Genomic DNA, 25,484 nt, shown 5'->3' with positions numbered 1-25,484 from the left:
TCCTAGTCTGTTCTAATACTGAGCAATGCTTTTATCACATCTGTCTTTCTCAGTATGTTTGTTGCTCTGTTCCCTCTTCTATAGTCTTCTAACAGGGATACTTCTTGTCTTAACTGCTTTATAGTTTTCGCTATTCAATAGTCCCAGGATGGTATTCAATTTCTCCCTTTTCTCTCCCTCACTACCCTGTGTTCTTGTGGTATAACTTTACCAGTTATTAATTTAGCTGCACAGTAATGTATCCTGTTTACTTCTGTTATATCGCATGGATCTCTATGGACAGTTCTAATTACTGTGTTCAACTGTTTCATCAAACTTCTTACTTTTTGGGTTTTATTGACCTTCTGCACTCTATTTCTTTCATCGATCTTAATATATCTATCTCTATTAAATCAAGCAACTTTTCTCTTAGCTTGTTTTCTTCTAAACTGAGAGCACATTTTTTTGTTTTCCATTTCCTGCTGGCATTCTATACAAAGTTCTATTGCATCTTCCTGTAGCATATTCTCTTTAATTTCATCCTGTGCCATCCATTGTCAAATGAGAACTCACTGGCCTATCACTCCTCAACATTAACTGTGTCAGAGTTTCCACAGTTTCCTGTTCCTTCCCTTGCCGTCAAGCTTCAAGTGAATGATTATAGTCATTTTTTGTGGAAGCCCCCAAAATATCTTCATATGGCACCTGACCAATTGCTTCCCATTCCATTGGTTTCCCATTAATTTGGAGTTCCATTGCTCTATCCTTTTGTGGTGCTATCTGAATTAGATTTTCTACACTGAATCCTTCACTTTGGAGGTACTCCATAACCTCAGCTTCCATTTATTTAACTTCTCAGTTACTGATCTCCTTTTCTACTTGTCCTCTTTGTCTTATTTTTTGTATTGTAAAGTTTTCCGTGTCTGGATTTCTTTGCCTGTATTTCTCTTCAAATATCTTTGGTGCTGCTCTTTTTGTATTGATTAATTTTTCTTTCTCCTTTGCATAGATATTACACCATATTAACTTTCTTTTTTCTTTCCCATGTCCATATTTTTTTTTTTAGATGTCTCCTGATCTTCCTGTTTCTCCTTACTTTTGGGACTCATTCCATCATGCTGTGATGTAACCTGTGTTAGACCATCTTCATCAAATCCTTCACTTCACAATCATGCCATAACTTCAACTTCTATTTTTTTTAACTTCTACTTTATTAATTTTCTTTTCTACATTCCCTCTTTGTAATATTATTTTTTTATTGTGAAATTGTCCATGTCTGGATGTCCTTGCTTGTATTTCACTTCAAATATCTTTGGGGCTGCCTTCTTTATGTTGATTAATTTGGCATTCGCCTTTGCATAGATATTGCACCATATTAAATTTCTCTTTCTTTCTCATGTCAATATTTCTTATTTATACTTTCCAAAAATTAATAGGTTTTGTTGTTTATATTTTCACATTTCCTCAGATGCTTCTTTTTCCAAACAGATCAAAGTTTCTTGATCTATAAACTGTTTTTCAAAAATCTGTTGTATTAATGACCACAGATTTTTATTTGAAGCTTCTGAAAGTTTTTCTTGTGGAAGTATTTTTCTTTCCCCTAATTTTTCTCTTAATCTTTTTGCATATCTTGTGTCTGGAAATTCTGGGCTTTTTGTATAATAGTAACAATACATAATTTCTTTCTTATCCTCAATAGTTCAATGTATCATCTTTATAACTCTTCTTTGGCCTATCAGTTTTTGTGATTTTTTTTGGACTGCTACTTCCTTCTACAACAGGGAGGCCATCCTCCTGGCCCCATTGCAGGGATGTTTCTGTATTTTGAAGATTCTACACTGTCATTTATTCCTTGTTCTGGCACCAGTACACCTACCAGGATTGGGCACTTTTTTATCCTGGGTCTTGTGCATCCAGCTGTCTTTTTTAATTTTTGATCTACTTCTGTCCAAGATATATGCTATATAAATACAGTCTATATATCAGTGTCCCCTAGGTGAGATTTTGTAGAAAACAGGCTCCACCTTGTGAAGGTACTCACCAAGACTTGAGGATAAATTCAGTTTCAGCACTACTACCTTCCTTTACTTGCTTACTTTTTATCTCCCCATTCAGACCCCTCTCTGGCTAAGTATGGGTGACTCCATTTACAATGAGGTCTGCATACAATTGTACACTGCCTTTGTGGTTGTGGACATAGCTAAAGAGTGCCTTGTGGTTGTCCTTGGCCTGTGAGGCCAAATTTACCTCAGGTTTGCCTTTGGTAGACTTTATTTGTCATCTGAGTTGCTTGTTTAGTTTGATGGGAGTGCTTTTGTCCTGATGGGTGCTGCACCTCCTAATTTTTACCATGATGTTCTTCCTTCTGTTATACAGCCTATTGATTTTGAAATTCCACCATGGCCGCGTGTTTCTTAAGTTAGTTCTGTACTTCTTCCTGGTGAGTACAGCTGTCTCTATTCAGCTATTAACAAGCTTGTGTATGGGTTTCTGTGAACAGTTCTGCATAGGCAACAGTACTTTTAGGGTTTATGGGGGCTTGAAATTTTGCCAGATTACCACTTAATAGCAGGAAGTTAGCCTTCATCACTACTGTTCGTGAATATTCCAGGATTAACTGGGGTTCCAGGTTTTATTTTTACTTCAAAAGAGACCATTTTGTGGTCTGACCTTACCAGAGAAAACATTACACTAGGAGGTACACTACACTCTCCCATATTGGTGAGGACCAGATCCAGTATGGTTGCACCCCTGGTTGATTTATTAACAATCTGTTCCAGGGAGTTTGTATTTACAAAATCCAGGAATCTCCGTGCCTGTAGATTTGGTGTCGCATAGGATTCCCAGTTAATAGTGGGGTAATTAAAGTCACCCATGAATATAGTATTGGGATGGATGGTGAGTATTTCCAATACATTTAAATATATGGTATGGGTTTCCGGGTCATACAGGGAGACCTATAGCTTGGAAGGAATTGGTACTGGATTTTGCCTGTGGTGATTTGAACATGGAGAAGCTCAAGTGCCTTGTCCTCTTTAACTAGCCTTGTGGTATATTTATTTTTGATATAAATCAAAACACTTCCACATTTAGTCTCCGCCTGTGTAGTTACTGGTCTAAATGTGTGTAAGGCATTATAACCTTGCACTGTCACAGTGTGCCTCAGCGGCTTTAAACCATGTCTCAGTGACTGCACAAACATCAGCATTCTCTAGGGTGAAGAGAGTTTCTAAAGAGCTGAGTTTTTTTCTTTAGACTCCTAGCATTGAGCAGCAATACCTTTAGATTTTCTTGGTTTGATTTGCTATGTTGGAAGTGCTTTCAGTTTGGCATTGCCTAAAAAAGACACTATGGAGGAAGACAATGTTTTAGCTAATATTTAAAAGCTTAGAGCAGAGATGTGCAGACCATCCCTGGCAAAGCAGCATGATCTGTTGACCATCTCCTTCCATGCTGACAAATATCACACCCCCTTAGAATGACAACAAAAACTAAGCCAGTTATTAAAGTCAGTCATCCCTGTGGCATCATCCTTGGAGAAGGAAAATGCTGCTCAGTGCTAGGCTTTACCAGCCTGGGACAGATATTCCAAGAGCTCCATGATATCTCTGTTCATATAGTCTAGAGAGGTATGTCTCAGGTCATTTACATCCACATGGACTATGACTGAGTCATACTAGTGCTTGTGGTCAAATAACCTAAGTGCATGTGTAATGTGGTGGATCCTTGCTCCTGATAAGCAACTGACTGTGACTTTCTCCTCTTTCTCCTTTCTCATTCTGGTGAGAAGAACATCAGTGTATCTCACAATGGAGTCTCCAGTGATAAGAATGTTGGACTGTGTGGTGTCTTGCCTTAAGGGCTTAGAAGTAGAGGCTCCATGTGATGTGGCTGTATGTGTTGATTTGAGTGCTGTTTTGAAAGAGTGCATTCAGGGCTGCTTAGAGTATTTTTTGTGTGTACCTCATTTAGGAGGTCTTTGGGGTTTAGGAAAGTTACATTTAAGTGCCTAAGCATATGTGGGTCTATGTGTCTGCATTGAAATGAGTGTGATAGGCACAGTGTTTGTACTGCTGACAACCTTATTGACATTAGGAGTACTTTTATTTGAGAGCTTTGCCTCCATTGACATTGTGTAAATGTATCTCTCACATATCATATTATTTGAGAATTAACTAGTTATCAATAAACATTAGGCAATTTCTACATTGCTCTAGAAAAAGTACCCTGTTGCTTCAAGGTAACAGATATGATCCATCTTCCCGAAAAAGCCAATTCCACTTGCCTAAATGACTACTGACCAGTTGCTTTAACTTCTAATGTCATGAAATGTTTTGAGAGAATTGTTAAAAAGTACCTGTCAGCAATTCTACCATCAATCTTTAATCCTCTGCAGTTCACTTATCGGGCAAACAGGTCCACTGCTGATGCCATATCAGTGGCATTGCACCTCTCACCTGACCATCAAGAGGGAAATAACAACTATGTCAGACTGTTGTTTACAGACTTCAGTTCGGCATTTAATATGGTGGGTCAGATGCAACCTATTGATAAGCTAGTTAACCTTGGAATTAACAAGTACCTTTATAACTGGATCTTAGATTTCTTGATCAACAGAACACAGAGGACATGTGTAGGAAATAACATCTCAGGGTGCATAATTCTGAACACCAGTCTTCCTCAGGGATGTGTACTCAGCCTGCTGCTGTTCACCATTCTTACCCACAACTGTTGTGCAAAACACAGCTCCAGTCATATCATCAAGTTTGCAGATGACTCCACAGTCATGTGTCTCATCAAAGGAGAGGATGAAAGAGCATACAGAGATGAGGTCAACTCTGATCGACTGGTGTGTGAGAAACAACCTTGACCTGAACATCAATAAAACAAAGGAAATCATTTACTTCAGTAAAAGGTCAACTGCCCACTCACTGCTCAAGATTAATGGTAAAGAGGTGGAAAGGGTTAAAACTACAACATGTCCAGGTGTACACATTTCAAAGGATCTCTCCAGTATTGTGAATACTGGTCATTTGATCAAAAAGGCCCATCAACATCTCCAGTTTCTGAGAAGGCTCAAAAGAGAAAAGCTCCTACTTACTGTTCTCTCCACCTTCTACAGAGGAGCTATTCGGAGCATTCTCACCTGTAACTTCACGGTTTGGTTTGGGAACTGTACAGTAGCTGAAAAGAAGAAGCTACAGAGAATGGTGAGAGCTGCTGAGAAAATCATGGGCATCAGTCTACCATCAATCCAAGAGCTATTCACAGCAAGGAGCCTTAAAAGAGCCCACAAAATACTTAATGACTCCTCGCTCCCTGCACATGGCTGGTTTACTCAACTGTCATCTGGCAAGAGGTACTGTAGTATTCGCTGTAGGACCTCCAAATTCATTAACAGCTTCTACTCAACAGTGATGAGACAGGCCAGTGCATTTCTTTGTGCCAGTCCCAAGCCTGGATAAATGGGGAGGGTTGCATCAGGAAGGGCATACGGCATTACATGCAGACAACAGTACAAATATACATACCGGATTGGTTGAGGCCCGGGTTAACAACGACCGCCACCAGTACTGTTGGCCAACAGGGTGCTGGCAGAAATTGGGCTACTGTTGGCCGAACGAGGAGAAGAGGGGGAAGGCATGCCTGAAGGCAGGTAAAGGCTAGTACTGTGATAGTGAGGGTCGGAACTTTGAATGTTGGCAGTATGACTGGTATAGGGAGAGAGCTAGTTGATATGATGGACCAAAGGAAGGTTGGTATATTGTGTGTGCAGGAGACCAGATGAAAGGGGAGCGAGGCTAGGTGTAGCGTAGGCAGTTTCAAATTGTTTTATCATGGTGTGGATGGGAGGAGAAATGGCGTAGGCATTATCCTGAAGGAACAGTATGCTAAAAGTGTTTTGGAGGTGAAAAGTGTGTCAGATAGAGTGATGTTTATGAAGCTGGAAATTGATGGTTTAATGATGAATCTTGTTAGTGCATATGCTCCACAAGTCGAGTGTGCGATGGATGAGAAAGAAAAATTTTGGAGTGAGTTGGATGAAGTGGTGATAATTGTACCCAAGGGTGAGAGACTGGTGATTGGAGCAGCTTTCAATGGACATGTTGGTGAAGGGAACAGAGGGGGTGAGGAAGTGATGGGTAGGTATGGTGTTAAGCAAAGGAATGCAGAAGGTCAGACGGTAGTGGATTTTGTGAAAAGGATGGACATGGCTGTGATGAATATGTATTTTAACAAGAGGGAGGAGCATAGGGTGACATACAAGAGTGGAGGAAGATGCACACAGGGGGATTATATATTATGTAGAAGGGCCAGTCTGAAGGAGATTGGAGACTGTAAAGTGGTGGCAGGGGAAAGTGTAGTTAGGCAGCATAGGATGGTGGTTTGTAGGATGACATTGGTGATCAAAAAGAGGAGGATGAGTGTGAGAGCAGCACCAAGGATCAAATGGTGGAAATTGAAAAAGGGTAATTGTGAGGTGATGTTCAGGTAAGAGTTAAGACAGGCACTGGGTGGCAGTGAAGAGTTACTGAATAGCTGGGGTACTACAGCAGAGCTAGTAAGAGTAATGGCTAGAAAGGTGCTTGGTGTGACATCTGGAAAGAGGAAGGAGGACAAGGAGACATGGTGGTGGAATGAAGAAGTACAGGAGTGTATACAGATAAAGAGGTTGGTGAAGAAGAAGTGGGACTGTCAGAGAGATAAAAGAAAGTAGACAAGAGTATAAGGAGATGATGTGCACGGCAAAGAGAGAGGTGGCGAAGGCTAAGGATAAGGCGTATGAAGAGTTGTATAAAAGGTTGGACACTAAGGAGGGAGAAAAGGACCTGTACCAATTGGCTAGATAGAGGAACCGAGCTAGTAAAGATGTGCAGCAGGTAAGGGTGATAAAGGATAATGAGGGAAACGTACTCACAAGCGAGGAGAGTGTGTTGAGCAGATGGAAAGAGTACTTTGAGGGGCTGATGAATGAAGAGAATGAGAGGGAGAGAAGGTTGGATGATGTGCTGATAGTGAATTATGAGGTGCAGTGGATTAGCATGGAGGAAGTAAGATGACATACCTGTGGAAGCATGGAGGTGTTTAGGTGAAATGGCAGTGGCGTTTTTAACTAGATTGTTTAATGAAATCTTGGAAAGTGAGAGGATGCCTGAAGAATGGAGAAAAAGTGTTTTGGTACTGATTTTTAAGAATAAGGGTGATGTGCAGAGCTGTAGTAACTACAGAGGGATTAAACTGATCAGTCACAGCATGAAGTTATGGGAAAGAGTAGTGGAAGCTAGGTTAAGAAGGAAGGTGAGGATTAGTGATCAGCAGTATGGTTTCATGCCAGGAAAGAGCACTACAGATGCGATGTTTGCTCTGAGAGTGTTGATGGAGAAGTACAGAGAAGGTCAGAAGGAGTTGCATTGTGTCTTTGTGGATTTAGAGAAAGCATATGACAGGGTGCCTAGAGAGGAGTTGTGGTATTGTATGAGGAAGTCGGAAGTGTCAGAGAAGTATGTAAGATTGGTACAGGATATGTTTGAGGGTAATGTGACAGCAGTGAGGTCTGCAGTGGGAGTGACGGATGCGTTTAAGGTGGAGGTGGAATTTCATCAAGGATCAGCTCTGAACCCTTTCTTATTTGCAATGGTGATTGACAGGTTGTCAGATGAGCTCAGACAGGAGTCCCAGTGGACTATGATGTTTGCAGATGACATTGTGATCTGTAGTGAGAGTAGGGAACAGGTGGAGGAGACCCTAGAGAGGTGGAGATATGCTCTAGAGAGAAGAGGAATGAAGGTCAGCAGGACTAAGACAGAATATATGTGTGTGAAAGACAGGGAGGCTAGAGGAATGGTGAGGATGTAGGGAGTAGAGGTGGTGAAGGTGGATGAGTTTAAATACTTGGGATCAACAGTTCAGAGTAATTGTGAGTGTGGAAGAGAGGTGAAGAAGAGAGTACAGGCAGGATGGAGTGGGTGGAGAAGAGTGTCAGGAGTGATTTGTGAGAGACGAGTACCAGTAAAAGTGAAAGGGAAGGTCTACAAGAGGGCAGTGAGACCAGCTATGTTATATGGTTTGGAGACAGTGGCATTGACAAAAAGGCAGGAGTCAGAGCTTGACGTGGCAGAGATGAAGATGTTAAGATTTGCACTGGGTGTGACGAGGATGGACAGGATTATAAATAAGTATATTAGAGGGTCAGCCCAGGTTGGAAGGTTTGGAGACAAAGCCAGAGAGGCAAGATTACGTTGGTTTGGACATGTGCTGAGGAGGGATGCAGAGTATATTGGGAAAAAGATGCTAAGGATGCAGCTGCCAGGTAACAGGAAAGGAGGAAGGCCTAAGATAAGGGTTATGGATGTAGTGAGAGAGGACATGCAGTTGGTTGGTGTGACAGAGCAAGATGCAGAGGACAGGAAGAAGTAGAAACAGTTGATCTGCTGTGGCGTCCCCTAATGGGAGCAGCTGAAAGAAGAAGAAGACTCAACAGTGATAAGACTTATTAACTCACATACCAGCCCTAGTGACTTCACCACAAATTAACTTTATAACAGTGTTTTGTTTGGAATGTGCAATATTTATTTATTTATTTAGTTACATATTTATATTCAAGTGCAATTGCCTGTTACTTGTTTTATGTAATAATACAAAAGAGTGACAATTTTAGTTCATGTGCAATAACCAATCTTACCTGTCATGCTGCTACTGTACAGTATTTATATGACTACTTAGGGGGGTTAGCTTTTTTCTTATGTTCTTGTGGCATTTTTTCCTTTACTTAATATGTCTTAATGTTGTATTTGTTGTATCCTATGCTTCTTCTGTGTCTCATGGTGAACTGGTACTCATAATTTTGTTTAGAGTTTACTTTGAATCTTTGAATTGCCTCAGGATGCCTGTATCCACCAAGGAGGTATCTGAGATAGTGGGAAACTTCATATCCACGGTAATAGACCCTTTTTTATTGATTAGACAGATGGAGTGAGAATATAAAGCAATGTCAGAATTATCCAGTTTGCGACACTGGGGTTAATGCTTGTCAGTGCAAATTAGCTGCCCTGTGTGCAACTAGGTATTGGTGAAATTTTGATTGTGAATTTACAGGAAAAAGTGTCACTCAGGATTTCTGTGTCTTTATAGGGCACTGCCAAATACTTGAGGGGAAACTAATAACTAGACCTTGATGATTTATGGATGAACTATTTAGACAGAGATTCTGAAGAACTTAGAAACAAATCAGGCAGTACTTACTGAAAAGAAAGAATTAGCTTGTCGAGAATGTTGAAAAGAGGGGAGTCACAGAAATGGCGACGGCCTAACTACTGCCAGTGCTGATCTCAACACAGCTTCACTCTGCTGGGATACAATGATTCTTTGCTTCTCTCACCAGAAGCAAAACATTAGCACCAATCCCAAGATGAGAAGCAGGCACAACCTGTTAGGTGATTCACAGTCTTATCCCAGATGATGCAAGGGTCTGTAGGCTTCTTGCAGCCTTTTTCTGGTAAATGCCTTGAATAGCGATCAGACCATTCAGGAGCTTCAAGCACAGACACTCACTGTCCAGCAAGGAACAGTCAGGAATCAATGCACTCTGTTACTTCGCTCACCAGGAGCAAAATATAAGCACAAATTCCAAGCTGGCAACAATGAGGCAGTTATTAGGCTTTCCATTGATCGGCAGTCTCCAGGAAATAATGTCTCTGTTCTCCTTCTCTTGCCAGGAGAAAAACAGAAGCATTAATTCCAAGATGACTACTGAGAGGCAGAATGTGGGCTCTGCAATAATTGGTGGTCTTGGAGTAGATGTTGCAGATTTTAAAGGTAAGATGGAAAAATGGGTTAATATAAGATCTGCAGTATGCACTAAGCAGTTAGATATGAAAGAGGCTGTAACTTAAGCTTTAGCTATCTAAGTGGAGAGCCACTAATTTTAAAATTGCAAGATAGATTGGAAGGGGGAAGGCACTTTGTATTCTGTTTCTGTGGAATAGTGGGACAGCCAATAAATTTAAACAGCTGAAGGATAGTGATTTTAGAAAATGATAATTTTGTGCTTCTCAACAGCCAATGAAAGGGAAGAGAGAAGGAGATATGTGGCCAAATTAGCATATGGGACAGGCAGCTAATAAGACGGTTGAGATTAAAAACACAATAGCCCCAGGTGTGAGAATGGGCAAAAACTTGATTTCTGCGTGACTCAAGTGACACAGCTGTGGTCATTTTCCTAGTTTAAATATGCAATTAAAAACAGAATACAATTAAATACAGTGTAAAGAAACCAAATCACAATATATAAAAATATAAGAAGGCAATAAAGTAATATAAAATACAGGAAAGCAAAAACAGACTTCCCTCACAGCAAGTTGTGGCAGAGCCTGGGTAAGCTTTTTTTGTAAAGCTGAAGCTTATTATTGACAAATTACTGAGTTTTCAAGGAAAATGTTACCCCAGTCACAGTTACAAGAGTGAGCAGAACCATATCTATCAAGATGGCACTGTACATAAAACCAGAGGACTGGATGGATGTATTCATTGTCTGATGAAGCAGTAGTTGTTACTGCAAAAGCGCTCGGAATAAACTTGCATTGTTTCTAGTATTTTGGACTGTTTTGTGCTGAATAGCTACGCATGCTTATAGCTGTTGCCGTGGTTTGGCTCACAGTCTCATTGTTTGCTACAGCTTTTTATATATTTGGACTCAGTGGACCATTTATCCAGCTTGCTGCTGTCTTTTATTGCATTTATCTGGTACATAATTTAAATATATTCAGCATTCTGACTCTCCTTTTTCAGTTTCTCCTTCACCCATTTTCCAACTATCCCTTGCTTTTTTGAATGTATTTGCCAATTCTTTCTCCACAACTCATTCTGACAGACCACTCTATTCACAGACCTAGTTAGCAGCTGGTCCCTACAACTTGTTAGCTGGTCCCTACAACTTGTTAGCTGTTCCCTACAACTTGTTAGCTGGTCCTACTACTTGTTGCTTATGCTCTTACTCCCTCTCTTTACTTCCTGTTCAGGATGAAGCAGTCCGCTTGACATGTTCCTGAAATGATCATGTACACCCATGTAATGCTCCCCTCCCCATCTCTTCTGGTATTAAATAAAAAAAAAACTTTAGTTCATCTAGCCTACATTCATTCATTCTACTCCATCCCATGAATATTTTGGTGGTTTTACTTAGCGCTCTATCCTTTAGCTTAATATCTCTGTTGTTCTATGGCCTCCAGAACTTCGCGCAGTAATCATGAAGTGACCTGTACAGCAACTGGTATAGCAGAATCACTTTTTTTCCCTTTTGAAGTGTATCTCATGAGGATGCACCCAAGGTCTCTTTTGGCTGCTGAACTGCCCACCCAGTCTCCTTCTCATGATTCATCACTCCCAGACCCTTTTCATGCTTTGCAGCTATCTTTCCCTAGCTGGTATTTCATACTGGGTTGCTGTGTTATATTTAACTAATACCTTTCATCCAACTCGGCCATCTTTCCTTCCTTTGACTCTTTCTCCATCTTTCACTGATGTACCCTAATTTTGAAATGTCAGCCAAGATGTTAATTGTGCTCACTATTGCCTCTGATATGTAAGAATAAAATACAAGGAAGAGTACTAGAACCAGGGAAGACTCTAATCACATTCCTTATTTTGATACTATCAATTTTGCCATAACTCTCTACTGCATAGCATTTAACCATGCGGCAACTGAATTTCTATGTGGGACTGCATCAAACGGTCTTGCTGAAGTCCAGTGAGATCACATCTACTGGTATTTCCTTGCCAAAATCCCCTGAGACCAATAAATAAACTGGATCAGGTTGATCTGACAGCCTTTGCTGACCATGATGCCATACCCATGTTGGTTGTTGTTTTTATCCAGGAAAGCAAGCATTTTTTTTCATCAGGTTGCACCACATGACTTTCCCTGTTGCTGCTGTTGTTATCAGACATTTTCTTACCTGGATCTCATCTAAACCCACTTTGTATAAGAATAGCACAGTTACTGTCTGACAATCCTCAGTCATTTCTACAACGATCATTGATTTGTTGAAAACATCAGCAATGGGCTCTGCCATGATTATGGCCAGATTTCTGAGGGCTCTTTGAGGTATCTCATCTGATCCCTATGTCTTATACTCGCCTAAGAAAGCCAGTTTGTAGTCAGGCTCCTCCTAACAAGTTGATAATTGTCTACCACTCTCCCAGCTCTGCACTACTTCCAGGTAGTCATGACATCCTCCCCCTGCTTTGCTTTGTTTTGTAAGGGCTAAAGCACTGAAGTGAAGTTTTTATGAAGTGCCTCTGCCTCTTTTACAGTCTTCTGTGATTATCTTTTCACAACTGATCACTTGATAAAATCTGTATATCCCTTTCTTCTTTCTGCTATACATCTGTAAGAGTTTTGATTCCCCTCTTGATTCTATCTGCCAACTCATTGTGAGCTTTTTGCTTTGCTACTTTTCTTGTTGCACTGTGCCTCCTCCACCCTGCTCATCTTTCTTTCAAATTATTCATGCTTTATATTTTCCCTAATCACTATTCTCACCATTCTGTGGTAGCCATATTGGCTTTTTCCTGTTTACATCCTTGTATCTCTTAATGAAAGCCTTGTTTCAAAGCAACAAATCCTGCATCTGTCAACCATTCCCATATCTTCTTCACTCCTGTAGTTTGCCCCAACCCCTTTACTAATTCTTGACCCTATCCAGAGTTTATACCGTAATCCATTCCCCTAAAACCCACATCTTCATATTTGTCTTAATGATCTTCTCCATCTCCAGCCACTGAAAACTGCACAGCAATAAAATCAGTGCTGACAAATTTCACATGCATATTTCTGACTCCCTTAATTTTGGCATGGGACTGTCTATTGAAAATTCACTACTCACAATACTAAGGCTTGAAATGCCAAATAAAATAGCAGAGAATATAGCAGAAAAGCTGTTCTCCTCTTAACTTTTTGTACAGGGGGAAGGCCCCACTGCACCCATCAGTGTGGGATCTGAGACCCCTATGTACACCCAAATTAAGGAGAAAAGTGACTATTCTAAGAAATGGCAGTCTTGTACTTACTATATGTAAGTCTAGGTTATTGGTCATTCAGTCTCCTTATCCTGCCATTCAGCTTTGGAAGTGTCTGATACTCAAATGGCTACCCTAATAAGGACTGCATTCACCATTCTCTCTTTTCTAGTACAGGCCACACATTAGTTGGATGAATCATTCATAGTCCAAGAGTTCTGTCAGCTCCCCCTATTTCTGTACCTGGAGCTTAGAATCATCTTCTGCTGCCTAAACTGATAATACACTTACACTAGGTTGTGGGCCTGCATACTTTGTTCCTGGCTTTATAGTCTGATGCTCCTCCTTTTTCTCTGGCCTAACATTTGAAGCCATCATTGAACACTGCTATTTAAGCCTGATTCCTTCCTTATCTGTCATTCTTGTATAGTCTTGTCAGTGGCCCATGTTTCTGAGAAAACAGCAATGTACACTCTGTTCTCCTGCATCACTGCAACAGCTCTCCAGTTCCTTACTTGGAATCCTTGCCCTGAATAATAATGATAATAATAATAATAATAATAATAATAATAATAATAATAATAATAATAATAATGATACATGTTTTTCTAAGTCACTCAAGATATTTTCTCTGCAATTATTCATACTTTATCAATATCTGACACTTCTGCATCTCTGGCACTCTTCCCACTTCCACTTTAGCTTTATGATACACTGATTAAAGTCCTATCTTTCCAACCCTTCCCTTCATGACTCAAATGAACCCTATCCCTGGCATAGCTCACTCTCCCTGTCAGATGTCTCTGCTCACCTTCCTACCAGTCCCAAGTGTTTCTTCCTTTTCCATTGGTGCAGGCAGCCATTTTACACCCTAATCTTTTCCATCATCAGTGTGCTGAATCTAACACATTTAAGAATGCTACCTCCTAACCTGAGATTGCTGTATCTCTTTACCACCGCCCAGTCGCTGCCTGCTACTACATTTGAATGTCGCCAATGACAGGGTAATTAGTATCAACATGCAGCAAAACATGCAATCATCTTTCTCCCTTGGTGACTAGCTTTGTTTCATCCACCCGTAACTTTGTAATTCTAAGTCCTTACAGTGACTTCATTATAATGTGGCCTACCATGCAGAGAGTCTTATTCTGCTTGGTGACTGAGTCTCTGATCTCTAAATTCCCCTTCTCACTTTCACTGTCTCTCCACAATAGCTTTCACATCTTTCACTTCCTGGTTCTTAAATACACTCTTTGATATATGCAACCATCCCCCTTCCAGTTGTACTACCATTGCCTTCCTCTCTGATTGCCATGGTTACCTCATTCCCTGTGACGTATATGACAATCCAGGATGGGTATGGGTGCTATCCTCGGTAAGAACTTATGGTGACCCATCCACCTGTCTAGGTTCTTTTTGAACAGGGCACATCTATGACTCTGTTCAAAAGGAACTTAGACTAGTGGATAGGGCACTGTAAATTCTTACCAGAGATAGCACCCACAATCCTCCTGGAAATGGGCAGTCACTAATAAATACAATCCTGGGTATTGACTAGAGTATCTCTGATATTACATTTGGATGAAATGGCTAGGCTTGAAATGACCTCTGGATCAATAGCCTAGTAACATCTTATGATTTTAAGATCCTATGATTCCTTTCCACTGCCTTCTGCTCTCTTCCACAAAGACATTTTCATTTATCTTTCTTTAACATTTAATCACAGCTGAGTGCCCCTTCATGCTCCCTTTCATTCTTCTCAGACCAATGTGTCAGCTCTTGCACAATCATCTGTGTACATTTTTAGTACTAAACTAAGAGGCATTTCTTAACTTTAATGTATTTTGGTGGGGGCTCAGGCAAATTCTATTCAAGTGGCACAACTGTGGGTAATAAAGAGTAACAGACAATTATAACTTAAGCTATCTGTTATCTTATCCTCCTGAAAATGGCAAGGTATGCAATTCTTCTCTGAAGCTATTTCATTTTTTTATGAAGAAATCATTTTTCACATTACTGCATAATTCATTTCAGCTATTACCCCCACATATACACACTGCAGGAAAGGCATTTTTCTTTCCATAAGCCTCTTGCCAGAAGTTTAGACATCAAATAATAAAATAATAATAACACGAGACTGATTTGAGTAAATATAAAAGCAAAGACGAATGGGTAGGTACCCTCTTCTGCAAATGCATGATAAAGTTACTTTTTACATTAATGCTACTGCCAACAGTTAAATATATATATATAATTAAAGGAACACTAGGACTAATTCACTTCAAAAGTACATTAAGCTTACATCTTATACCCTGTGTACCTGAACATGTACTAAGTATAAACTGGAAAATAAATAGCAAACCTAACAAGTCTAAATTAATAAGAGTGAGCTATTCAGCTAGGGTCCCCATTGTATGTTCAAAGACCATAACTGCAATCCTTGAACCACAAAACTTGAAGTGCCTTCACATGGAAATATATACCAACTCTGGAACTGCTGTAGCTCAGATGACTCTTTCCTTTCTGAAGTACAGTGGTCTTGGAGTTGCAAATCAGAAAAGTCTGCAAGACCTACACATTTAAGCTACTGAAAAACATTTGGCAAGGCCCCAAAATCTGAAGTGCAAGCCAAAAAGTGAAAACAGCTATAAATCACAAATAAGAAACTGATGCTAAGTTCTTAACTTACAGCTTCATGTAGCTAAGAAGTAGACAAACAATTTAAGTTGCAATTGCCAACAAGATCCCATGCTATTAACTCAAAAGGTAACAACTTTAGCTTAACAATAAATAAAAAATATCAGATCTATCTGAATTATAAGCAATCTCGGTTGTTTTCCCTTCTCTTCTATGTTAACATTATTAATATTAGAAGATTAAGAAAACAAAATGCAAGATACTTCAGTTTTGCTTTCAAGACTAAGGAAAATAATATTGACAGTCTGTAACTTGGTTGCTTCTAGAATTATGCAACAATACAAGACAAAACAGTTGGTGCAGCCATGTTAATTACAAAATGCTAAGGCACTACATACATAGCTGTTAAAATAATCATTAAAGAAAGAACAACATATGTGCTGCTTTCTTCTCCAAATGAAATAACTGAAAACTGAAAATTTGAGTTTTTTCCTTGATTTGCAACATCATCTGAGATAAGTACTTTTCAATTTATGTGTTTGATTTCTTATATGCTTAATTAATAGTTTATTACCTAATTTAATTCTTTACCATTTAAACAGAGGTTTGTGGTTGTTTGCAAATACAGTTTGTTATGCAACTGTTAGTATGTAAGTCACTGAGGGCTGGCTCTCACTGGTAGAATTTGCCTAGGAAAACAGCAAAATGATTCTATGTATCTCAATTTTTCTTGTGTGGTCTGACTCTGCTGCATGTTCTGCATGTATTTTGTGTCTCCATTGCTTGCATTTATTAGATGGTTATTCAAGAGACAGCATCTAGGTGGTTGTCATGTAAGGCTTATATATATTAATATATTTGTTTTACATACTTATTGATATCATTATGGATCTGTTGCATTATGTATGTATTCATATTTGCCTAACTTAGAGTTACTTCTTTAACTTAACGTATAACAAATAGCTCAAAACAGAAGAGCGTGTCCCTAAGGACATAAAAAAAGTTGTCAATTGATACCTACTGCTTAAATTATTGTAATTTTGGAGAATTTTGCAGAATGAAGAATTGCTTTTTGTCTGGTGCTTGTTTGCATCAGAGGTACGTTTAACTGGTCAGACAATAATGTATATAAGTCTGGATAAACACTTCAGGTAAAAAAAAAAGTCTGTATACAACTAGTTATACCGTATCACCATATCTCATAAGGAAGGAAGACAACAAATGTCAGGACATACTAGAGAATACTTAATCACATCCTATATATAATGTGTGATTTTTATTGTGTTTTACTCCTGGAAAGCTTTTTACAAGCTGAGGGGCTAGATACTGAGATTGCTCCATTAAAGTTGGAAAATCTGGTTGATTTGTGATTTATAATATTTAATGAGTGTCCCTGGTTTCTAGTGTTAAACTCCAAATGCCATACATTCATTAGCTTAGTAGGAGTGGGAGAAGGAGGAACCAACCTTGGTGCAAAGTGTTACAGGAACAACTAAGAGTTCCTACATTTTTCTTTCTGTACTTCCACACATAGATCTGGCTGCTTTTGGAAGTACCAGTCGGCTTTCTACAGTGAAAGCTGAAGTATTTTTTTTTTTTTTTTTTTTTTTTTGCTATTTACCTGAAGAGTTGTGGGGATGAGGTGTTATAATGGGGACCAGAATTGGGAACTACAAGAGCCAGCTATGGCTGTGATTACATCTTTGATGCAACAAAACCTGTTGTTTTGTTAACTTTTTAAGTAACTCAGGATAATATTTCATATCCTTGGTGTTTAATGTTTCCCCCTGCCCATATGTCTTTCATGCTACTAAACTCTTATTCTCTTGACTTTTTAATTGTTTTTAGGATGCTATTTAGAGATTGTCTTTGGCATCTAGTATCCCCTCATCCCATGCATCTTCTGTGCTGCAAAACTATTATTTTATACTCTTAGAGTAATAATTAAAGTGTTCTGGGATCTAGTGTCCCCCAGTTGTTGGATTTGCTTGTAGTACAGGAGATTTCAGAGGTATGGCAGCTCCCCACCCACACATACAACCCCCTCACCAGATCGGACTCACTAACACATTTATCCATTCATCCATACAAACACATACATATGCTCGCGCACGTGCACTACCTATCCCCTTTCTATCCCCTACTTTGACCATCCAGACTGACACACAGTCACTCAGTCACACATTTCACAGACACACACTCACACAGACAAAGACACAGACACACACACACACACACACACACACACACACACACACACACACACACACACACACACACACACACACACACACACACACACCATTACCTGTCTACCAAACTCTCCAGCACTTACCTCTAATGTGATTTTACTTATTAAAAGTAATGGGGGGATGTGAACGTCTGGACGTTATCTTACATGGGCATTTCTTGGGGGTGACCACATGGCTAATTAGCATAGATCATACTGCTGGAAAGCCTAATTAGCATGAAGCTCAGCCATTGAGAAGGACCACTGTTGTGATCCTATAAACTATGTGGGATCACTGTAGTGGTCCTGTCTCTAAATCAGAAAATGCTGCCACCAGTGGTAGCATCTCATATTAGGGCGTACCACTAGTGGCAGCCCTTTCTGAATCTGTCCATTCATGTCTTGGGGTAATTAGTTCCAATATTCTGAAGTGATTGTTGAAAAAGATCGTTCTTGATTTACAAAGGTGTATGGTGGCCCAGTGAAAAGGAAGATATCAGTCTTTTTGAGAGTGTAGGATGGGTTTTGTACTGAAGGATCTGTTTAAATGGGACAGTAGTGTTCATTCAACAGTCTGTAGGCTTGTGTGGTCAACAGGAAGAAGGCTCAACCCTCCAGTGGTAGCCAATTCTGCTTTCTAATTATAATGCAGTGGTCTTCATGGGAAGTGCTGAGATGAATAAATCATAGTTTTGTTTTCAGTTCTCTGAAGAACTTTTATATTTTGGGAGGTATGTAAAGGTGTGAGCGGAAGGACATAGTCTAATGTAGCTTTGCCAAGACTCTTTTGTAAGAAAGTATGAACTTGTATGAGAAGCACTGCTTAGCTTACATGGACATGTATTACCCCAGCCTGCCTTCACTCTTTTACATTTGGAAAACTAGCAATACAGCAAATACCACATATTTCTACCATAGCATATACCACAGCAATAGGATTTATAAAGATCTATATATGTAATTCAACATGAACAGGGCCTTTGGCATGATACATACTTGTCCCAATGTATTGTGTACTAATAGAACAAACTTCTCTTGCACATTAAATAATGAAATGCCCTCACACTTTTAAAAGCCAACCTTAATAAGTGGATGGAGACATGGAAAGTGTTCCTCTCCCCTCAGTATGCAGCCAAGTCCATATGGTTAAGGGAAACTAAATGATGTGTTTGCACTGAGTTGTAAGAGATCAAGCAGACCACTTATCTTGTAAGGACATATTAGGCTATGAGCCTATGATTAACTAACAGTTATGCTGTGAGCAGTGTGATGCCCCTGCACTGTCCCAGTAATCAAGGAGCCTCAATCCTCACCACTAGCACCAGTGAGGGATGTACACAATGGGAGGATGACAAGTACACACACAGTAAAGTACAATTTCCCTTAAGCGCACACAGAGATCACAGTCAGTCTGGGGCTGGTTTTGCCCTCTTTCTCCAGATCCCCAATAACACTCCCCACTGGCACAGCTATAGGGTTAAGATCTCAGCTGAGTGGTCAAGCCAATACCTCCAGCACCCTTTCTGTTCAACCAGTGCTTTGTGTCCCTGCCAAAGTAGCTGACACATACACACACACACACGCACACACACACACACACACACACACACACACACACACACACACACACACACACACACAGACACACACACACACACACACACACACACACACACACACACACACACACACACACACTTTGAGATTTGCTTTATTTACATACACACAGACACTCCTGGGGAAGGCGGGCACAGGTTTACTAGCTATGCCCCCTTCTGCCCAGACTATAAGGTATTTATCACTGCCATCAACCACTAATTATCAGCTACTGTAAAGGTCATTACAAAGGGTGACCAATCTTACTGTGTAAGGTTACTATTATCCAAATGGTAAGTATGACCAAGACTAAGGCTATTTAGGAGTGACATGTACAGTGTCACCAAATACATATGCAAGTACACTAAGAGCTTAAATATGTCTCCCAAATATCAGCCTCAAAGATAGGTTTAAATATATTTAATAATAAATAATAAAAGAACAAGACAATACTCAAACAACACAGTAACTTACAGAGTTCAGAATCACAGGAAATATTTTAAAACAACATTGCAGGACAGTCTCAAATAAATACAGAGAACATCTAAACTAATCTTTACTATATTCCTATCTATAGCTAAAAGAAATTATTGTACCTTAGACTTACTTACAGAGCAAGCCAAATGCAGAAGTGCCAAATGGATGTTTCTAGTTCCAAGACAAGATACAAAATGCCCAGTCTCTCTATCTGAGAGAGTTCTTAAAATTAATATCACATATTACTGCTGGGTTAGTCTGGATGACATCACTCTTTGCCACCTGCCTTCAGTTCCCAGGCTAACAGAAGCTTAACAAAATTTAACATTTCTATGTGAAAAATAATATTGTTTTCCTCTGTAATATTGTTAATTTGTCTCTATTCGTATGTATTTGTATGTCTATTTGGGGCTTTTCCCCTCGGGTCTCCACTGAAAAAGGGTAATTCTTACCCAGCTGGACCAACCCGGTTAACAAATGCAAATAAATAAATAAATAAATAGATGTTTGCTCAAAAACGTATTTATTTATTTTTATTTATTTTACATTTGTTGACCAGGAGAGTCCGACTGGATACATGTCCATTTTCAGCGGAGGCTCGGGGAGAAAAGCTCCACAGACTAAGAACAAACAAGCATGAGATTTATACATAGCAAGCAAGTATTCATAGGAAAACACATGATTTAACAAGATTCCGTAGTTTTAAAGTTACAAAGTGCAATATTCATTGGTAGTTGCAAGTTTTAACAAAATTCCATAGTTTAAGTTAGAATAAAGTAGTACTTAGAATGCACTGGTTTCCAGTAATGACATTTTTTTGAGACAAATGTAAGTAAAAGGGGGTTAGGGGTGGATGTTAGGGTTAGTTTTGTGAGATGTGGTTAGGTTTAAAGTTGGAATGTCTATAATTGCGGACTGTTGATGTGGGTGTTCGCAGGTGAGGCTCTATAAGGAGGAGTCATGATTCTTCTTGAAGGGACAGAAGTGAAAGGGAGCGTGAGAGTGGGTCAGACGGTGTATATGATATGGGTCAAACTGGTGGGTAGCAAGGGCACAGTCATGCGAATTTTAGGTGTTCTTTTAGTAGATTTTTGAATGTAACCATTGAGTTGGCTGAGGTAATAGCAGAAGGTAATCAGTTCCAAATTGTACCGATGTAGTTAGGGAAGAGGGAGTCAACTGCTGTGTTATTGCTTTTGGTCACCTTGATTAGTCTTTTATCACTAGAGTAAAGTTGTCTGGTATTAGTTTTTAGTTTAAGTAGAATAGATAGTGCTGAGGTTTATTCAGGAAGTAGTAGGAGTTTATGGGTGAAAGAAAGCTGATGGAATGAGTGGAGATTTGGGACTTCAAGCCAGTTAAGTTGATTTAGTGAATGATCGTGGTGAGCATGGTAGGGGGCATCACTTTCAAATTTGGCAATTTGATTGTAGCAGATGTTAAGCTTGGCCATTTCAGTTTTGGGTAGATTGGTGAATATGGGAGCAGCATAGAATAGTGTGGAGAAGAGGTGGGTTTGAGCTATGGTTATTCTAGCAGATTGAGTTAGAAATGGTTTGTTTTTATAAAGACTGCCCATTTTTTGTGAATGTTTTTAATAGTTTGATGTATATGTAGATCAAACTTGAGGTTGTTGTCTATGGTCACTCCTAGCAGTTTAGTAGGAGTGTCTGGAGAGATGATAGTCCCATCTCTGGACACAATATTCAATGTGTTGGGCATTGAGATGGATTTGTTTGGTTTAAATGGGATTAAGTAATAGGTTACTGTTAAGTAACCAAGTTTCTGTAATTTGGAAGGCTTTTTGGATAATGAAGAGGAGTTTTTGTGGGTTGTTGGCTGAGCAGACTAATGTTGAGTCATCAGTATATTGTACAACAGTTGCATCTTGGTATATGCTATGGAAATCATTAATGAAGATGGAGAATAGAAGGGGTCCCAGAACGGACCACTGTGGGACTACCCTGTGGTAATAGACAGCAGTGAGGATAGGTTTTTGTCCCATTGCACTGCTTGTTGTCTACCATATAGATAGTTTTGGAACCAGGCTAGTGCATCATCACTATGGCTAAGATTAGTAAGGAAGTGGAGTAGTTTGGTATGGTTGACCATATTGAAGGCTTTTGACAGGTCCAAAAATATGTTAGTTTACCTAAGTGCCTGTTTTGGTTGATGAGATTTGTAAAGGAAAGAAGGGCTGTGGTTGTACTGTGGGCAGGGCAGAATCCATGCTGGGTAGGAGAGAGAAGTTGGTTATTAAGTAGGTATGGCATACATTGGTAATGTATACATTTTTCAAGAATTTTTGCTAGTGGGGACAGGATGGCAATAGGATGATAGTTGGTGAGGTCAGTGGATGTTCCACCTTTATGTAAAGGGATGATGTAGGAGGTTTTCCAGATTGGTGGGATGGTGCTTTCTGCTATAGATCTGTTAAGCAGAATAGAGATTGGGTAGGCAAGTTCATTAGCAGCCAAGTGGAGGTATTCTGCTGGGATGCCGTCTGCTGCTAGGGTAGTAGGTTGAAGTTTGGATAGTAATTGTCTGACATAATTGGTAAGGATGGGTTGGAATTGGAAGGTAGCCTGGGGACTGACTGCAGGTTTGGGGATATTGGTAGTAGTAGTAGTGCGTTGTTATTGAACTAGTTTAGAGATGATTTCTATGAAGTATTTGTTGAATGAATCAGGTTTGTCGGTGATTTCACCTATGGAGGTTGTTGATGGGGTGGAGGGTTTGCCAGGGTGAAGTAGTTTATTTATTCCTGCCCAGAATTTTTGGGGGTTGTTTTGGTGGCTGTTTTGCAGATGTAGCAAATAATTCTTTTTATCCTGGAGAATAGTTTTTTTTTTTTTTTTTCATTTCTAAGTTTTTGGAATTGTTCTCTAGTTGCTGTAGTTTTGGTGGCTCTCCAGTGATGCCAAGCTCTATTCCTTTGAGAAATATTATTTTTAGTCTTTTTGATAATCCAGAGGGCTGTATTCATTTTGACATTTGTGGTACGAGGTGGGGTATGAGCATTTAGGATTTTTAGGAAAGTGTTGTTAAATTGGATTACAGATTCTTCTAGGGGGTACTTCTTTTAGTATGTTCCAATTATGGTATTTTAGTTTGAGTTTGAATTTGTTTGGGTCAAAGTTATATTTGTTTTGGGTAGTTTGTATTAGTGGGGTAGAGTTGGCATGGATTTTGTATTTTAGTAACAAGGTAGGTTGGTGGTCACGAAGAGTGTCTGGAAGGACTCCTGCTTGGTATGGAATACTGGTCTTATTTATCAAGATCCAACCTAGGAGACTTTCTTTGATTTTTGAATTTCCTAGCCTAGTGCTAGATTGAATGACTTAGGAGAAGCTGTAGAGATTAATATGGTTGGTGGGATTAGTGGTAAAACAATGAAACACTTTTACATTTGAAACTTAGTAATTATTTTTGTTTCAAGACAATAGGAAAACCTCTAGCTCTAGACATTGTGTCTGCTTACTGAGAGATAACACAATCATAAAACATTACTTTTCAACTTATTTTCTTAAAGTTTTCCAAGTTAACTCTGTTTGTTCCAGATTATACGATTAAACCTAGATTTGCACAGGTATCTAGTTTATATACATTTCTCTTCTTTTCAGTAGGGTACACTGTGGTTACATTCTTGAAGCTCAGTACATAACATACAGTTCTCTTACATTTGTAAGACAAGCATATGAATCATACTAATATTTACAAATGACATATGATTATTTACAAAATTCCAGATAGCTGGGCTGGCAATGTGACAAGCAGAATGTCAGGATAAATGTATGAATCCACTCCAAAAACAAAAGTGAAATGAATGGGAGACAGTAATCTGAAGTTACACTAAAATAAATAATATTATCAAAGATTAAATATTGAACAATTTAGATAAAGATATTTACAAGGAAAATTTGACAAATAAATGATGTTTGTACTTGTATTTATAGCAATGAAATTACATATCACTCCATATCGTTAGACCAGCATGCAGTAACTTGCTCTAATCACTCAAGTTATTTTATTGTTGTTTATGCATAACAGCTCCAGGAGGCATCTGCAGATTCATTTTTCACTTTACATTATTGCAAAGCTGTAACATTTACATTCTAGCAAGCTATGGCTGGTCCACAGTTGGTGTACCTTGGAGAAAGAGTGAGACAGTTGTTATAGCACCTGTCAAAGACTGAGCTTACTCAGAAGTTCAGGTTTCTCAGATTAAAAATAATAAAGTAGGGGTGTGGGGGTGAAGTTCCCCAAGGGGAGCAGAGGGGCGTGTCCCCCTAAAAAAGTAATTTATATAATTTTTGCCACATTTTCTCAAAATTATTATATTAAGTACAAACATGCACACTGATTTCATTAGAAAAACAATCCAAAAGAACTGGGTATCTTTAAATTCTGATCCTGAAGTAAAAAAGCTTATTGGTAATAAACTACATTTTATATATAAAAAAAGAGAGAAATTTGAAACAATGGCAATATTATAAAGATCAAACATTCAGTGAGATTAAATAAGTTCCGGTTACTAAGACAGGTACATTTCCATGCATAATTGTGTTTATTGCCACTATATTAATCTAGATAAGAATATGTACACCCTATTACTAAACAGGTTTTTGAATTTCAGGTTTTTGAAACCTGTTATACTGAAAATGTGATATATCTTGAAAATTTCATGAAATGCAAATGTTTTTACATAGGAAAAACTAACCAAAAGTTTAAAGAAAAAACAGGGTCTCATCTATCAGATATTCGTAGTAAAGTCAAGACAAATGCGTTAAGTAAACACATTATGCAACAAGGTAACGCACATAATTTTAAGTTGAGGGTGCTTCAGAAAGTATATACACATAAGTGAGGGGTAATAAATTAACAGAACTGAATTGGCAGAATATAAATGGATTAACTATTTTAGAGCTGATTCATCACTAGGGTTAAATACTATGAATAGCATAAAACCTAGTTTAAAATATAAGCAGAGCTTTGTCTGAGTTTTAATTTGGGTTGCATATATATATATATATATATATATATATATATATATATATATATATATATATATATATATATATGAATGAAAAATATATATATATATATATATATATATTGTACTTAATTCTGTAGAACATCACACATTCTATGTTATATATATATATATATATATATATATATATATATATATATAGTTATTAGATTATGTCATGTGATGTGGGGTAAGGATGTGATAGACTAGCAATTACATTTAAAATAATTGTGGTTGCAATAATGTAATGAATTATTCTATGTATTGATAAAGCGTCTGTTGACTTAAAAGCTTTGTTACTGTGTCTTTGTGCAATAAAATATTTTTTAGATGGTCAGATGTCTGGCTTTTTGTCTTTAGGATTACTCATTTTTGTAATCGGAATCCATTTAGCTGTCTGGTGAAGCTGTTGCTGCTGACTGATTTAATATGATAGAAGTTTAGATGAGTCATGAGACACAGTGGATCCTATGAGACAATGTGGAAATGTCATCCCAAGATACAACCTCCAATGTT

At 38.7% G+C, this 25,484-nt stretch overlaps 1 protein-coding gene across 2 annotated transcripts in view; it reads right to left on the bottom strand.

Moving 5' to 3' along the window:
* The window catches only part of OTOG (otogelin), a 2,079,396-nt gene that overhangs the window by 567,213 nt on the left and 1,486,699 nt on the right, over positions 1-25,484 (bottom strand). The window lies entirely within an intron of this gene.

The sequence above is a fragment of the Protopterus annectens genome, chromosome 9.part0 (genome assembly GCF_019279795.1).
Source record: "Protopterus annectens isolate FY-2018-M chromosome 9.part0, PAN1.0, whole genome shotgun sequence".
NCBI lineage: Eukaryota > Metazoa > Chordata > Ceratodontiformes > Protopteridae > Protopterus > Protopterus annectens.
Note: the sequence above shows the minus strand (reverse complement) of the source record. Positions and strands in the feature narration are given on the sequence as shown.